General features: G+C 60.0%; 1 protein-coding gene across 2 annotated transcripts in view; it reads left to right on the top strand.

Moving 5' to 3' along the window:
- The first annotated feature begins 9,452 nt into the window (after positions 1-9,452).
- The window catches only part of MGAT3 (beta-1,4-mannosyl-glycoprotein 4-beta-N-acetylglucosaminyltransferase), a 30,748-nt gene continuing 24,086 nt past the window's right edge, over positions 9,453-16,114 (top strand). The window contains exon 1 of one of the 2 annotated variants that reach the window (XM_082740004.1): positions 9,453-9,619. The gene's annotated coding sequence lies outside the window, so the exon portion shown is untranslated. Of the gene's footprint in view, positions 9,620-14,267; positions 14,410-16,114 lie in introns of those variants that run through there. The other variant, XM_082740005.1, reaches the window with a different exon arrangement.

Here is a 16,114-nt window from a genome sequence, read left to right as displayed (position 1 = left end):
AGGGGTGCTGGGAATCCTGGTGGGCTCCAAGACAGCCTGGCCCCCGGCATTCCCTCCCATGGACACTGAGCCCTGGCCTCAGTCCCTGGGCTCTGGCCTCCCCCACCCCCGCTCTGCCAGGACAGGCCACCCTGGGGCAGAAGGGATGAAAGGGGCCAGTGTGGGGCACATGTCTTCACTGGCAGGCTTAAGGCCAGACCCTTGGTCCCCATCCTGACCTGCTGCATGCCCTCTGCCATCCCCCACCCGACAACTCCCCCCTTCCCTGGCCTGGGTTCACTTCTCCCCTGCCAGGAGTGGCATGCCTTGTGGGGACAAGTTCAGAGAATTGGCTTTGTGACCTGAGAGAGGTGCCCATGTACTTTGAGGAATTCCCAAGGCCAAGCCCCTCATTGTACAAGTGACTCATTGAGCCAAGGGGTGTGGACTGTTCTAGAACCCTGACCCCTGTCTCCCACCCCAGCTGTCTCAACAGCCTGCCCATGTCACCAACAGCCCCCCAGAAGGTATAAAGCCAGCAGGCTCCACAAAGTCTGGATCACTGAAGATCCGGAGCTGAGGCCGGGTGGCTCTGCCCTCCAGAGAAGGTACCAGAAGCAGGGTGTCTCTTCTGCACAGACCCCAGCCCTGGAAGGACGTCTTCACATCATGGAGCCCCCTACCTCTGTGGCCCCAGTCCCGGCTAGAGGCAGGGGTCAAACATCCTGAAGGATGGCCCAGTGCCTCGGGCCACGTGCACTGACACGGTTGAAGGCCATGGTTGTGGGGTGTTGGGCAAAGCAGGTAGCTGCTTATGGCCCCGGGCAGGCCCCAGCCGCGCTCTCATCCATTTTCTCACTGGTGCAATGGACTAGGCTGGAACTCCCTGGCCTTCAAAGACCCCTTCCACCTAGAAGGTTCCTGAAGGAAGTCCGGGAGCGGGGGGTGGCTGTGAGCAACTGGTTTCGGAGCACCGACCATTTATGAGGCGCAGCTGCCGTGGTGTGTGGTAACAATGGGGCTCACTATGTCCTAAGCGCTGGGCGGTCTGAACTTACTCATTCCTGACAAGAATCCCACATGGTAGACACGCTTTGCATTGCCCTGGTACAAAAGGGGAAATGGAGGCGCGGAGAGATGAAAATGACCCAACGCAGCAACGGTAGCGGAGCTCAAGCCCCGCCGTCTGCCTCCATGTTCCAGGCCATGGTCTTATGGACCCCAACATGGCTGAGCTTCCTGTAGGCCAGATTTTCTGGAGGACCTGAGTCTCTCCAAGCAGCAAGCAGCAGCGGCCCAAAGTCCAGCCGCAAAGCCGCTTGCAGAACCTGGAAGACGGGCCATCAGGGGCCCAGGAGAAGCCTTCTTCTTCTGTGTCTGTGCTAGTCAGGCCGCCGCGAGGGGCAGACGGGGGCAAAATGGAGTGCGGCTGGTGTGGAAAGTTCTGGAACATCTGTCACAGGAGGAGTTGCTAAAGAACCTGGGAGAAGGGGTGGAGTGGCTCACCCTAAACTTCTGCAGGCCCCGGGGGTGCCGAAGAAGAGACTGGTTTGCTCTGCCCCGTTCCAGGTAGTGGGAGGCAGATCTCTGGCAGCCGAAGGTGTCACACGACCTGGGGCAGCGGCGGTGGTGGAGGGAGTGCCCCACCGCAGGCGTGAGCACCTCTGGCTGGGCGCAGCAGGCGATGCCCTTGGGGCTCCACCCAGGTCACAGGCGTGAGGCTCAATCAGGACTTTCCGAGCAAGTCCAACAGCCCCAGGCCTTGACAGTCCCTGTGTTTGGTGGCTGAATGCTCTCCCCCAGCAGCCCCGCCCAGCAGCCCTGCTCAGCCGCACAGCCTGGCCCCTGACCGAGGCACCCAGCAGCACCCTGTTATTCCAATTCCAGGGCGAGAGAACCTGCTCACCCCCCAGAACCCCTAGTGTGGGCAAGGACTTGGCTGGGGCTGGAACCTCGCTGAAGGGCCCCCGGAGCCAACGCAGCAGGACGATGGACAGGCCGGGACTCAGCCTCGCTCCGCTCCTGTCCCACCTCCATTGACGGCCTTCCAAGGCCCCTTCGCCAAGGCAGGTGCTGTGGGGTGCTGTGTGAAGTGGGGGTTCTGGGAAGCAGGACGGGGGTTCTGGGGGCGCCGTGCTTTGCCCTGCCCTCCCTGCCGTGGCTCTGTGGAATGTCCTGTGAGTCTGGGGGGAGCGCCCAGTGGAGCTCGTGGGTGTAGGGCCGTGTTCTGCGTGTGCGCACGGTGTCTGTGGGTCTGTGTACCAGGCTCCACGTGCATGTGTGGGACACAAGGGGAGGGGGTCTCCCAGTGGGTGCTTGTGTGACCACTGGTGCAACCCAGCCCCCCAGCCTCCCTCCAGCAGGCCACCCTTGGGGGCTGGCCGGAGGCGGCAGTGGGTATCACTGCCAATCCCTCCCTTGGCACCTGTGGTGTCCTTGGAGCTTGTGGGGGTCCTGAGGCTGAATTACTCTCTCCACACACACAGCCCCCCCATCGGCCTGTCCGTCCTTCCTCGCTAGGACTAGTCCCTCTCCCATCCATCCTTAGTCTGCATGCCCTTTCCCTTCTGCTCTGTTTCCAAATCTGCCCCAACCTCTGGGGTCCGGCTGAGGCGGCCTCCACCCTCCCAGCCCCGAAGTGGACCGTGGCGGCCCCCTTGCTATCTCTCTGGCTCCTCCGGTGGTCTGGATTCCCCTGGGGGCCAGGGGGAGAGTCTGGTTCCTCTCCACTCCACCGAAGCCTGGAGCCCAGAGCTTGGCACACAGGAGGCTCCCAGGCAGTGAGTGGCTGTAGCCCGCCCCACCATGATCCTGCCTTCCCCGCTCTCTTTCTCTCTCTTTCTCTCTTGGGTTGGCTGTTGGGAGAGAGAAGACCGGGAGGACATCTGGCACCTGATGCCCCAGCGCCAGCTCTGGGGTCCAGGTCCTGGCTCTGCCTCTCAGCCATCAGGCGGGCTCTGTCTGCTTCCTCACATGGGGATCCAGCACGTGGGGCTGGTGGGGGCTGCCCGGGGAAGGAGGGGGGTTCGCTGACAGAGCAGGCTCCTGAATTTCTAGGAGTGGTTGTCAAGGCCCAGCTGGGTATGCGGCTCAGGGGACCTAGGCAGCTTGGCAGCCTGGGTCACAACGATTTGCAACCACGCAGTGGTCCCTGCCCTACCAGGACTGGTTCAGTCTCAAGTTCCCTCCTGCCTGGAAGGCCGGTGCTGCTTCCTCCAAGTTCCCGCCACCTCTCACGCCTCCCGTAGTAGGCACCGCGCAGGAGGGCCAGGGAAGGAGGCCATCTGAGGCTTACGCAACAGCATTTACAGGCCGCCTAGTCTGTGCTGGGCTGACCACAGCGGGGGCAGGGCGGACAGGATCCTGTCCTGGTTGGGGTTATGCTGGGGAGACAAGCAAAAGAGGAAGAAGCAGAGGAAGTTACCTGTAGGCTAGATGGTCAAAAGGGCTATGGAGAACGAGCAGACAAAGGGATCAGGGAGCTGCACCCTAAGAGGTGCTGAGGCGGCGGGGGTGGGGGGGTGGGGTGGGGTGGCGGCGCTGCATTTGCATTGAGACTCCAAAAAGGAGGAGCTGCTTGGATACCTGAGGGGGAAGAGAGGTCGGGATGGAGGAAACAGCCAGCGCATGGCGGTGGCGAGCACGGGGACAGTGTGGAAGCACGGGGCGAGGGAAGAACCAACCTAGACCAGACAGGGACTTGAGACCCCCTGAAGCACTCTGACCTCATTTGGGCTGAGATGGGAGCCACAGCAGAATCTGAGCCAAGGAGGGAGGTGATCGGACTTGGGCCTTCCGGAGTCACACCAGCGGCTCTGTGGGAAGGGTCAGAAACAGGAACAGCGTGGGGAAGCTACTGCAGAGACAGAGGTCAGAGCCGCGGAGGGCTGACCGGAGTCCCCACTGAGGGAAAAACACCAAGGAATTGTGGGGGAGGGCCTGGCAGTCCTTTACCCGGGTCCCGAACCCTTTGAGAATCCAGTAACAAGCACAGACCCTCTCCCAGAGACCCATGCATGGGTGTGTGCATGTGCGCGCGCGCACACACGTTCACACAAGCAAGTGCATGGTCACATCCAAGTGTGCCTGGACTAAACCCATGTTTATATGTGTGCATGTGTACGCCCACGTGCTTATGCATGCACATGCCATGCGACAGGGAATGTCAGGAGATTCCTGATTCCCTGTCTAATCCGTCCCTTCTACTTAACATGTATGGAAACTGAGGCTTGTAGAGAGACTTGTCCAAGGTTAGCCAGGCAGCGGGACCCGAACCGGACAAACCTGGAGCCATTGGCGACCCCTGCCTTAGAGTCCTCTGTCTCCCAGCACTGTGCAGGGTGTCAGGGCAAACCCCATCGCATCCTTGAGTCCGAGAGGCTGGGCCGGGAGGCTGGGATCCTGAGCACTTCCTGTCTGGTATCCTGGCCTCCCTGTGGGGCCTTTCTGGAAGCACTTTGGCACAGGATGAGACGGGGTTTGCCCTGGAGGCTGGGATGGGTGGAATGAGCACTTAGAGATGGGCTGGCAGGCTGGGAAGGGCACTGTGGGTAGAGTCCCGGAGCAGCAAAGGCCTTGACATGGGAACTCTCCCAATGAGACATGAGGAAGCCCTCTGGGAACCAGAAGTCACAGTGGTCTCTGGGGGAAGGGCACACCTGGGTTGGGTCTTGAAGAGTGAATAGACGATTTGCCAGAAAGACTAAGATGTGCCGGGGTGCGGGGCTGAGAAAGGTGGTTGAAGCAGCGTTTCCGTTTCCGAGGGCCGCCTCTGCTGTGCTCCTGGGAAAGGCTCATTCCTGAAGGAAGGGAGGGAGTGCAGGTGGGGGAGGGCAGGACGAGGCTGCCTGGTCTGGAGACTTCATCTGGCAGGGGAGAGAGAAGGGAACCCCGTTTATCGACTAGCCCTGCTGGGGCCCGTCTCCTCGAGCCCATTCTGCAGATGAAGACGCCAAAGGCTTGGAGCCAGTTCACAACGCCTGCGGCACCGCCGTGCTCCCCGCCTGCCAGGAGGAGCCTTGGCAGGGCTGGAGCTCGGCCTTGGGCAGGGGTCAGGGACTCCTCACCTCCGGGACCCAGGTCCAGGAGGGAGGTGACCCAGGGAGGGAGGAATGTGGCTCCCAAGAGCCAGGCAGCTGCTGCGGGAAGGGATAACAGACCTAGCAATTGTTCACGGAGCCAAATCGGCTCCAGGTGAACGAGGGCTGCCCCAGCTGTAAGGTGACACCGCCTTGGGTTGGCTAATCTTGTATCTAGGCTGGGCTGCTTTCAGCTTCCCAGTTTGCTTAGCTTCCTGGTCAGGCCCAAGAGGAGGGGGTGGGGAAGGAAGGCCACCTACCAAGCCCCCTCACTCCCGCCCTCCCCAACATCCTCTCTGATGGCTTAGAGATAGGACAAGAAGTGCATCAGGAGGGAGAGATTGGAAAGGTCCAGATTTCGGTAGTACCCGTGTGATGTTGGGCGGTGATGATTCCCATTTTACAGAGTAGGAAACCGAGGCCTAGGGCCTTGAAATGACCGGGACACCCAGAGGAGCTGGGGTAGTCAGTCACACCAGTGTTCAGCTTCTCCACCAGCCGAGCACCACTGTGTCCCAGACCTTTAAATGCGGGAGAAAAAACCGAGGCTTGTCTCCCCTCCTGGCCAGCTCCCCGTGTTGGGAGGGTGGAGAGGTGGGGCCTGGTACACCGGCTCTGCCTGCAGCCGCTGTGTCTGATTACACAAGTCGCTAGTTATCTCTGTGGAGCTGGGAGGGCAGGCTGGCCACACACAGCCCCCACCACTCTCTGAGACTGCCAGAGTGCGTCGGGCAGGCCAGGCGGAGACTTTGGTATGGCCCCACCAAGGCTGACTCCCTTGTGACCTCACCAGAAGCCTGGAATCTAGAAAGGTCAGGAGAACAAAGACGGAGCGATGGGGGGAGGATGGAGCACAGTGGGTCAGAAGGAACAATCATTACCTTTTTTTTTTTTAAAGATTTTATTTATTTATTTGACAGAGATGACAAGTAGGCAGAGAGGCAGGCAGAGAGAGAGGAGGAAGCAGGCTCCCTGCTGAGCAGAGAGCCCAATGTGGGGCTGGATCCCAGGACCCTGGGATCATGACCTGAGCCGAAGGTAGAGTCTTGAACCCACTGAGCCACCCAGGAGCCCCAGTCATTACCTTTTTTAATGGCAGGTAATATGCACACTGATGGCATAAATCATTTTTTTTTCCCAGCAAATATTTATTGGGTGTCTCCTCTAGACCCAGTTAAGGGTGCTCAGGCGACCGTGGCTGGGCAGTGACTGTGCCAGCTAAGACAGTGGCAGGCCCTGAGGCAGGACTCTTACGTACAAGGACCCATTTCAGGCGCTTGAGGAGGGAGGCTTCCTTATCCCCACTTCATAGATGTCTAAACTGAGAGGCGAGCCACTTGCATGAAGACCCAGACCCAAGCCAGATCTCTCCAGTTCCTGAACCCTGTCCCCCAGCCCCACCTCCCGAACAGTGGGACCCTCCCCATGGATCCTTACCTTGCAGGGCCTGGAGGATCAAGGACAGAAGAAAACATTGGTTTCATACCTTATTTTAAAAAAATTAAAAGGGGGGGGACAAGCTATAAATGTAATGGATTGGTTTTTAGGTCACAACAAAATGGCTTCACATCAGATGAACTGCTTCCCCCTCCTCCCCACAAAAAAAAAATATCATGAAGGAAAGTGGGTGGCTAGGGCCGGGGCTGGGAGCTTCCTTCCCACTGGACGTCTTTCAATAATTTTCAAATTTGTGCTGTGTGCAGCTATTATCTGTCCACCTAAATCAATTAAAAAATTTCAAGGGATGAAAAGGCATATTTGTGGCTCAGGTCTTGGTCTGGACCTTCCTGGCTCCCAGCTTTGGGAGCCAGAGCTTGTCACGGGAAGAAAGAGTACACACTTGGTGAGAGACGAATGCTATCGGCTGCTCCCTGTGAGCACCCCAGCGTGGAGAGTGAATGAGCGTGTCCCGCAAACCCGGGTTGGAGTCCAGGCTCTGGAGCCTCCCAGTCTTGTTACCTAGGACACTCTTGGATGGGAGCTGTGAATGTGGAAGAATATGATACTTCATTCCCAGTGTGGCGCTAATGGGCCAGCTTGGAGGTTTCCAAGATGCCCAGAGCAAGCCAGACCTGAAATAGTACCTCTCTCATGGGCCAAAGGATGCCCAGGTATCCTGCAGGAGCGGCCAGGGGAGGAAGAGCTGATTCTCCCGGGGAAGTCAGGGGCAAGGAAGATGTCTCTTGTCTCTGAGATGACCCTTTCCAGAGGACAGGAGTCCCCAGGCAGAGGCACAGGGAGAGGCAGGAGAGACGGAGGTAAGCCTGTGTGAGCTGTAGTGAGGGTTCCCCTGGGAACCTTTTCTATAGTGGTTAGAGAAGGGCAGAGAGTCAGCTGGAGGAGCAGGTAAGGAAGAGCATGCTGACATTTCGGGGTAGAATAGGTGGGATTTGCAGGGAATGACAGGATACCTGAAGCAAGTGAGTCATAAGGATGTTACAGAGGGTTCAGGGATGTGCTTAGAGTGATGCCAGCTGGGAATGATTTTTACATTTTCAGATGATTAGGTAAAAAAACAAAACGAAAGAAGAATAAGGTTCCACACACAGGAAAATTATATAAAATTCACACTTTAGTGTCCATAAATAAAGTTTTATCGGGACACAGCCATGCTCATTCCTTCGCATATTGTCTGTGGCTGATTTTATGCTATAGTGGCAGAACTGAGTAGTTTGAGACGTAAACCCTACAGGCAGCAAAGCCTAAAATACTGACTAGCTGGCCTTATGCAAAATAATTTGCCTACTCTTGGCTTAGAGGGAGTCTCCATGGATAGGAGGGGTGCGGATGAGGCTGGAGAAGAGACAGAGCCAAGCCACCAGGGCCTCCTGCTCTGCGTAGTCACTGAGCTTAAGCTGAGGGCAAGTGGGAGCTACTGAGGAGGAGTCAGGGGGGAGAGTGTCCAGCGCAGACCAGCGTTGGAGAAGGGTCACTAACTGTTTTTCAAAGATAGATGAAGGTGGGCAGGGGACATCTGGAGCCAGAAGCCCAGCCAGAGGCAGCTCCACAAAGGCCTAGCAAAGGCCAGTGGGACACCTCCCCCTCCCCCGTTGAGGGCCTTTGCAGGGACCTAGCCTTGAGGGGTCTTCTGCCCTTCCCATGCACCTTCGTCTATAGTTTAGAGCCGTGCTCCCTGTATACCCAGAGTCCCCCGCGCACGGGGCGGAAGCGACTGCCTCACCCAGGAGTCCCGGAGCGGAAGTAACTGCCAGAAGGGCGGGAAGCACGTGAAGGCCACCTCGGAGCCCGAAGCAGGACCATGAGGAGCCAGGGTATAAAGTGGTGGGCACTCGGAGAGCCGCTGGTGGCCCGATGGCAAGAGAGGAGGCTCAAGAGGTAGGCAGGGAATGGACCTTGCGGCCTTGAGTACCTGCTTAATTGTGTGGGGGAGGGGAGGCCTACACCCAGGAGCCCCAGGAGTTGAGTCACGGAGCTGGGCCTGGGAGAGCGCTCCGTGGTCTGGCATACACTTACAGGGACCAGTCCAGGAGGGGGTCGGAAGGATACAGGCAGACAAAGGCCCGTGGACCCCTGGCCACCCAGGCGGACACACAGCTCTGTGTAGACTTGGTCTAAGGCCTAACACTGTGCATGCACCACAACGGAAGACCAGGCCTCTGCACCCCATCCGAGATGGGTATACAAATAAGCAGAGCTCCCCGGAGTCACGCCCGCACACGGGCTCTAGAGGCCCCTCCGCACAGTCACAGATCTGTGCACACAATCAGGGCCCAGGTCCACGCAGGCACGGCCACCGATCCACGCGCACACCGTAACGCAGATGTGCACGCAGGCACTCCCGGGAACTGTAGGTCACCCAGTCCCATATGCACACTGCAAAACACAGACGCACACATCCGCGCACGCAAAGAACCGGACACGCAGACCCGTGCGCACACGAGACAGACACGCTCTCTGACCCGCCCCGCCTCCCATCGCACACACAACCGCCCAGGACGCACCGGGCCGTGGGCCGGCGCACGCACGGTCACAGGCAGGGGCGCGCACACAGACACAGACACAGACACACAGACACACACACTTGATCTAACGCGCGGGAGGCGCGGAGCGGCGGCGGCGGGAGACTGCGGCCCGAGGCGCCCCGGCCCAGCGCGGCGCGGCGAGCGGAGCGCGGCCGGCGGCAGAGGGGAGGGGGCTCCGGTGGGGGCGGGGCGGGGGCCGGAGCCGCCGAGCTGGGCGGGAGCGGGCACCTCTGCGCGCCGCGCTCGGGCCTCGCCTCCGCACCCCCTACCCGCGCGCCTCCCGGGGGGCCCTCCCCCGCGCCCGTCCGCTCGCCGGTCCCCAGCGGCGGCCCCGGGGTGCAGCCAGGCGGCCGCGCCGGGCCCGCGGGACGGGGTGGAGGTGGGGGCGGGGGGCGGGGATCGGGGCCGGGCCGGGGCCGCGCCGCCCGCGATGCCGGGCGCCCGCCGCAGCCGCCGCCGGAGCCCGGGATGGGGCGAGAGGCTGCGGCGGACGCCAGCATCTCCCCGCCGGGGGCCCCGGGGGCCGCGGAGCCGCCGCCGCCGCTGCTGCCGCCGCTGCTGAGACCCAGCGGGCGATGGGTGAGTTGACCCTGGCGTCCCGGGGACCCGCGCCGCAGCCCCGCCATCCCCGCACTCCCGGCCCCCCGCCTCCATCTCCGCGCCGCCGCCTCCGCACTCGCGGCGCCCCCCCGTCACGGCTCCCACGGCCCCCTCCCTGAGTGTGACCCGGGGGCGGGAGCAACGGGCCGGGGGGTTAGGGGGGCCCCCGAGATAGGGAGCGGGATGCCGGGCAGGCTACTCGGCTCCAGCTCCGGCGCCCCCTCCCCCAACCCGGCTGCTCCGCGGAGCTTTCCCCGGCCCCGGAGGGCAAAGCCTCATCTCTCTGATCCCCTCCCCCGGCCTGGGCGGGGGGCGTCCCCGAGGCGCGGGACTCGAGCAGCGCTTTGTGCGCGGTGCCCCCACCCCCCAAACCTCCGGCGCCGCACAGGGCTGGGGGCTGGAGGCCTCAGCGCCCACCTCCCCCACCCCCCGACCCCGGGCTGCTGCGGCGGAGGCCCAGGCGCGGTCCCGGAGCAGGGCGGGTGCGGGGGCTGGGACTGGGGCTGCTCGTGGCGACCAGGCGGAGTGGGGAGAGCACCCCCGGTTCTTTTGTCGTGGCGGGGGGGCTCCCGCTCTTTGCACGGCACTGCCCAGGGCGGGGGAGGGAACCTGGCTGGGGGAGGGCGCTATAAATATCTGCAAATAGTGAGTTCTGGAACCGGGGGTGGGGAGGGGAGCGCGCTTGGGTGTAAGTGGGAATGGCGGTGCCTGAGCCAGGGTGCCATGAGAAGCAGAGAAGCAGAGATGGGTCTCGGCCAGCCCTGGTGGCCTGAGGTCAGGTGACTCTCCCAGCTCTGGAAGACTCCCTAGAAGGGATGTGGGCAGGAATACTACTCTAGAGAGACCCCTCCATGGCCCCCCAGCACTGGCACTGCCCCCATCCCGATGGTACTCCTCCTCGCTCCTGGGACCCCCATCCAGAGCTGAGGATGGGAAGTTGTGGGATCCCGGTGCCCCATCTCCCAGAGCAGTTACTAAATACCCAGGCAGGGGGGGGTCTCTGAGGGCTAAGGAGAGAGGCACAGGGTCCTCTGAAAGTTTGAAAGAGGTGCTGCGAGCCCAAGGAGGAGAGAGAACTTGCTGGAAGAGTTGGCTTGCTCAGGAGAGGAGGGAAGGGCACTTGAGGTAGAGGGAATGGCAGAAGGAGGCTCTGAGCTGTGAGTGCCTGGTATCTGTGGAGAGTTGGAAGGGGCTGGAGGGGGCTTCGGGTCAAGCAGGGCCAGGAAGGAGACCCAGGTGCGGGGTGAGACTTCGGGCCCTCCCAGGGAGCTGGCGCTAGCTCCTGAGGACGGTGGGGACGGGCTAGGGCTGGGAGTGCTGCCATCTATCTGGCTGGGCACCCCCTCCGGAGTCTGCCCAATGCCCCTGTTGTGGTCAGGGCTGCCTGACCCACATCTGGGATCCCTCTTACTGTGGTGGCTGTGCCACCACGGGCAAGTCTGCTTTCTGAGGCTCAGTTTCCATATCTGTCAAATGGGGAGAGTCTACCACACGGTCGCGGAGAGGTCTGGATGAGATGATGGGTTTAGGGTGCCCGGCACCTGAGAAATAGTCGGGAAATTTCTGTCTGCTGTGTCAGGATGATTACCTGGGACACTGATGTGGTGGCCCACTGGTGGGCCAGGCTCCCTTCCCTGGCTCACCTTGTCCCAAGTGGTCTGAAGCTCATGTGGGGCTGGAGGTGACGGGGAAAGCCAAGGGCTGGGGGAGTTACATGTCCAGGTCCTCACGTTATTCTGGGAGAAGAGAGGAGCAGTGGGCAGTGGTTGGAGCCGGGTGGTCTGCATTGACAGCCTGTTTATCCTCACGGGCACCTTAGCCAAGGCATCCAGCAGACCCTGCTGCGTTCCCCAAGGCCAAAGCCTCTTTGTTCTCTGTGCTGCAGTCCTTCTGCTAGCCAGCTCTAGCCCTGCACGGGGGACCAGGGCTCCCTTCTAGAAGGTTCTCCAGACATTAAGACCAGCAAACACAGTGATCTCCTGTGAGGGGCACTGTCGTGGTCAGCCAGGTGGAGACCTTAGCCCCAGGAGAATGGATTCTAGTTGAGCAGCAAATCTTCTTGGGCGTCCATGATCTTGCCTAGCCCCGTGCTGGCTGCTTAGGGACAGAGGGAGGGTGACAGTGGGATGGTCAGGTGCAGCATTTAAAAGCATGGATTTCAGATCCAGTGGTCCAGGTTCAAATCTCAACTCTGTCGCTTCTTACTGGGCAGCTGGGGACTAGTGAACTTGGCCTCTCTGGGCCTCAGTTTCCTTGCCTCTAAAATGGGAATGATGCGTAGTATTCCTATTTGAACTGCTTGGTTCTGTTTCTAGTGGGCATTCACGCCCCCTCTTTCAGAATAAATCTCCTGGTTCACCCCTGCCCCCTTGGAGACGACGCAGCCTGCCTCACTAGATCAGGGGTTTATATCGCTGTTGTCTTCCTTTGCTGTCTGTGAGTCCGTGTAGGCAGAGGCCTGCCTTTCCATGTCCATTGCTGGGGCCAGGGACAGTGGTGTGCTGGCAGCGAGTCTCTGGGAGAAGGTCCTTGATGAACACCGATGGCAGGTTTCTGTGGTGTCAGTCTTCCAGCAAGGCCACTTTGAAGCTGTACCAACAGCTTACTCATGTCACAGTGGGCCCTGGTACATGTCAGCTTCAGCACCCAGGCATTCAGTGGGTGCTTAATAAATGGCAGTTGAATGAGGAGACTATTGGTCAGGTAGACTTGGGGAGCTGCTGGGCCATAATTTAGCTGGGAGGAAGGGAGGGGAGGAGGTTGGATAGGATGAGGGCATATCAGAGGGCAGGAGCAGAGATCCCTCTGAGCCAAATAAGTTCAAATAAGTGAGATGCAGGGCAGGGGGAAGGAAGGCTGGTGCCCTTCCTGGGAGCCTCCACTCCTCTGACCCTGTCTCACTCCTTCTCTAGCCTTCCCTTGATCTTGGCCTGGTTTGGGCTGTCTGCACAGAATGACCCAGCTAGATCCCAAGTTTCAGCCTGGCCGAGCTCTGAGATGTGGTCTAGATGGGCCACAAATGTCCAGTTCTGTTCCCTTGCTTATGCTGTTTCTTCTGCCTGAATGTCTGTTCCCCCCCACCTCTTCCAGTGTCCTCTGAAACACTGTCACCCTTCAAAAGCCGCCTCCGTGGTGTCAGCCTGCCCAGATCAGTCCCTTCTTCTCCTTCTGCCGTCACACCCAGCCTTACAGCCCCTCTCAGGCACGCTGCCTGCCCATCAGAATACCGACACCTCTCATTTATTGCATCTTTACTACAGCCCATGACGGAGGTACCGTGATCATCCCCTTGGCTGATGGGGAAACTGAGGCACAGGGTCTTGTTAGGGATGATCCGTCCTCTCCGTCCGAGCTGAGCGTCTGTTGTGCAGGGAAACCCCTTGCTGCGGGCTGGCAGAGAACCACATCTGTCTTGTTCATGTGTGTGCTATTTCGTGTCGGGCTAGGCTGTGAATTCCGTGTCGTATAGGAACTCGAATGAATGAATGATTAAGTGAATTAGTGATAAGTCAGCTCCAGGGAGTGCCTCTGTTCTTCTCCCCATCCTTCCCCCTTTTCATTCCCATTAGGGGAGACTAGCCCTCAGGAGGGTGGCCTCAGACCACAGAGGGATGTCCCAGGGACCTCCTTATCCACTCCCTGTGGAAGGGGAAGTGAGGCCCCGGGTGGGGCCGGAAGTAGGTGCGGTGGAAGGCTCGCGGACCATCCTGCTGTGGTCTAGAACAGGGGCACATGGGGGCCCCATGGCCCTGCCGGGAATCCAGGAAGTGAACAGGGTCCCAAAATACTTTTTCTTACACCGCCTCAAGTGGAAAGTACCCTGTGGGCTCACTTGATTTTCATCTTTTCTGTACAAATAAAATGGGAACAATGGGAATCATTCACGGACCTCATCACTCTGTTGTTTTACGAATTTAGAACTTACTTGGCTCAAGACTGTGGTTCCCACTGAAGTAGGAATCCCCAGGGAGGGTCAGCGTGAGGGCCAGGACAGGAGGCCAGAGCCCTGCTGCCACCGGGGCCTCCTCCGAGTCTGCCTTCCATCTGCCCTCTCTGGGCAGGCTGGGAACTTCCCAGAAGGAGCAGCACAGATGGGGGTCTGAGTAAGGGAGGGCCGCCAGAGACAGGCTCCAGGATTCTGGTTGACAGAGACCTGTGATGGATGACTTCCCAGGCTGTTCCCACCCCACCTTGACCTCTGAGTCATGATCATTTGCTGCTATTTCTCGAGCACTTACTATGTGCTGGGCATGGGGCCAAGCCCTTTGCATGATCCCAGCGACGCCTCCTAACTTCCCTCGAAGTAGGTACTATTATTATCCCCATTTGGCAGTTTGAGGGTGCCTGGGGCCCGGGGCTCAGGGCCAGGCCAGGGCAGGGCTGGGATCGTATCCAGCCTGTAGGACCCCAGCCCCTCCCTGATGGGGCTCTGAGTCTAGGCCCCTAAGTCACTTCTCTGAGAATGGCTTCTGCAGTGACTTCTAGCCTAGACCCCCTTGCCCTCAACCTGGAGCCTGGGACCCTGCCCCGGCCCCCCCGACCTGTGTTCTCTACCTCTGCTCCCTTCCACCCTGACCCAACTCTGCACCCACCACACTGACCCCCCCCCACCCTTTTTTCCAGACACCTACTGCTGCTGTTTCCTTCTGGAAACGGGTCCCAGCTGGCCGTGGACCCCACGTAGCTTGCTTAACACCCTCGACAAATCACTCATGGCCCCACTCTGGCTACACCAGGCCTGGCACACAGCCTGGGTGGAATCATGGTGGGTGAGTGATGGTGGCCAGGGGAGGGGGAATAGGGAGGGCTGCCGATGGCTGGGCAGAGCTGGGCTTCCAGGCTGGGCTACACAGGCAGCTGTGTAGCTGGGGGCTGGCCCCTTGCCTGACATGGAAAAGGCATTTTATACATATTTCTTAAGTATTTGTTGAATGGTGATAGTGAGAGAGGCGGGTGCAGGCCCCTTCCGGAAGCTGCACAGATTGGTGGGTTTGGGAGAAAGACTGAGGGTGGGGGTGCCTTCCCAGCCATCTCCTTGGGCTGTGATCGTGAGTGGTTGGGGTTTGGGGCTCATTGACGGCTCGAACGGGAGTGAGATGCTGGTGCTTTCTTGCGTGATTTCATCGCCGTTATCACAGGAGCTGTGGGCTGTGGGGCTCAAGTAATCCTCATTGCATTCTAGGGAAACTGAGGCCTAGACAGGGCGGGCAGCTTGCTGGGCTCACGGCCAGGAGGTGGTTCTGCCGTCCGGAGCCTTGCCCCTTGGCCGGAAGAAGCAGCAACTGTGCCGCTCTCTGTAGTGTCCAAACCACCCTTCATGTCACCCCAGTCGGTTCTAGCAGGGTCGGATGGAGGCTTAGCGCTGGGTTTTCAACTGTGCCCATATCCGGGAGTCAGAAGACCTGCCCCCGAGGGGCCTTCTGCATCTCTAAGGGGTAGTGGTGGGAAGAGAGCCCTCCTCTGGGCCAGCGGCAGAGAGAAACAAAGAGGCGAGCTGGGGGCTCTGGCACAGAGTAGGTGCTCAGGAGCCCTTTTGGTCAGAGGAGGCGGAGCCAAGCCTTTGGTCCCATCTGGTCCTTGGAACAGCCCCCAACGGGCTTCATTCTTTGAACCAAGACCCACAGAGCGTGGTTGACTGGCTCAAGGTCACACCTGCCACACCCAAGGTGAAGAGCAGAATGTTGAGGCTCCACCAGGGGTAGGAGGTCTGGGAAGCTGGGCAGGCGGAGTCTGGCTGTGCAGGAGGAACTGGCCCCAAAGGGTCGGCGGGCAAACCCCTCACAGGGGTGTCGAGGGCAGCCACTGGGGCCCTGGCATGTCATCAGAAATGTTTGGAGCCACACCTGGGTATGGGCAGTGGCCCTGTACCTGCCGCTGGGGGGCAGGTAATGGAATCTGTAGTGCCTCCGCCTCCAGGCACTGGCCCACGCACAGAGACTGGAAGTCCAGGTGCTGGCTTTCATGGCCTTTGCAGACTCTTTCCCTCCAGAAGGGCCCTACCCCCCTCTCCTGGCAGGTGCTGGCTCATCCTTGAGACTAACCCCCTGCCACACCAGGAAGCCCTGCTTGACCCCCAACCTCAAGGCCGAGGCTGATCCTCCCTGCCAGGATTTCCCTCTGTCTGCTCCAGGGGATGCCGAGAACCCTGAGGGCTGGGCAGGTCTGCCAAGGGCCTGGTTCCAGTGTAGGGCCTTGTCGGAGACGCTCGTGGAGTAGACAGAGAAAGAAGGTGCCCAGCTCAGGGGACTGTCAGTTCAGTCCAGAGAGGGGACCAGGCTGGGGAACCTTGAGGCCCTGTAGCCAGCCAAACACGCCCATTTCACAAAGGGAACATTGGAGGCCCTGAGGTGCTTGGAATGACCTGAGTACCACGGAGAGCGGCAGAGAGTCGCTTTGTGGCTTGGAGGAGAGCCTGCAGCTGTATGGCCGCACCCCTCCCCCTCTCCTTTCCCAAGCTGGAGCGCCTCTCTACAG

The sequence above is a fragment of the Mustela nivalis genome (assembly GCF_964662115.1).
Source record: "Mustela nivalis genome assembly, chromosome: 7".
Taxonomy (NCBI): Eukaryota; Metazoa; Chordata; class Mammalia; order Carnivora; family Mustelidae; genus Mustela; species Mustela nivalis.
The sequence above is the reverse complement of the archived record's forward strand: the minus strand, read 5'-3'. Positions and strand labels throughout refer to the sequence as shown.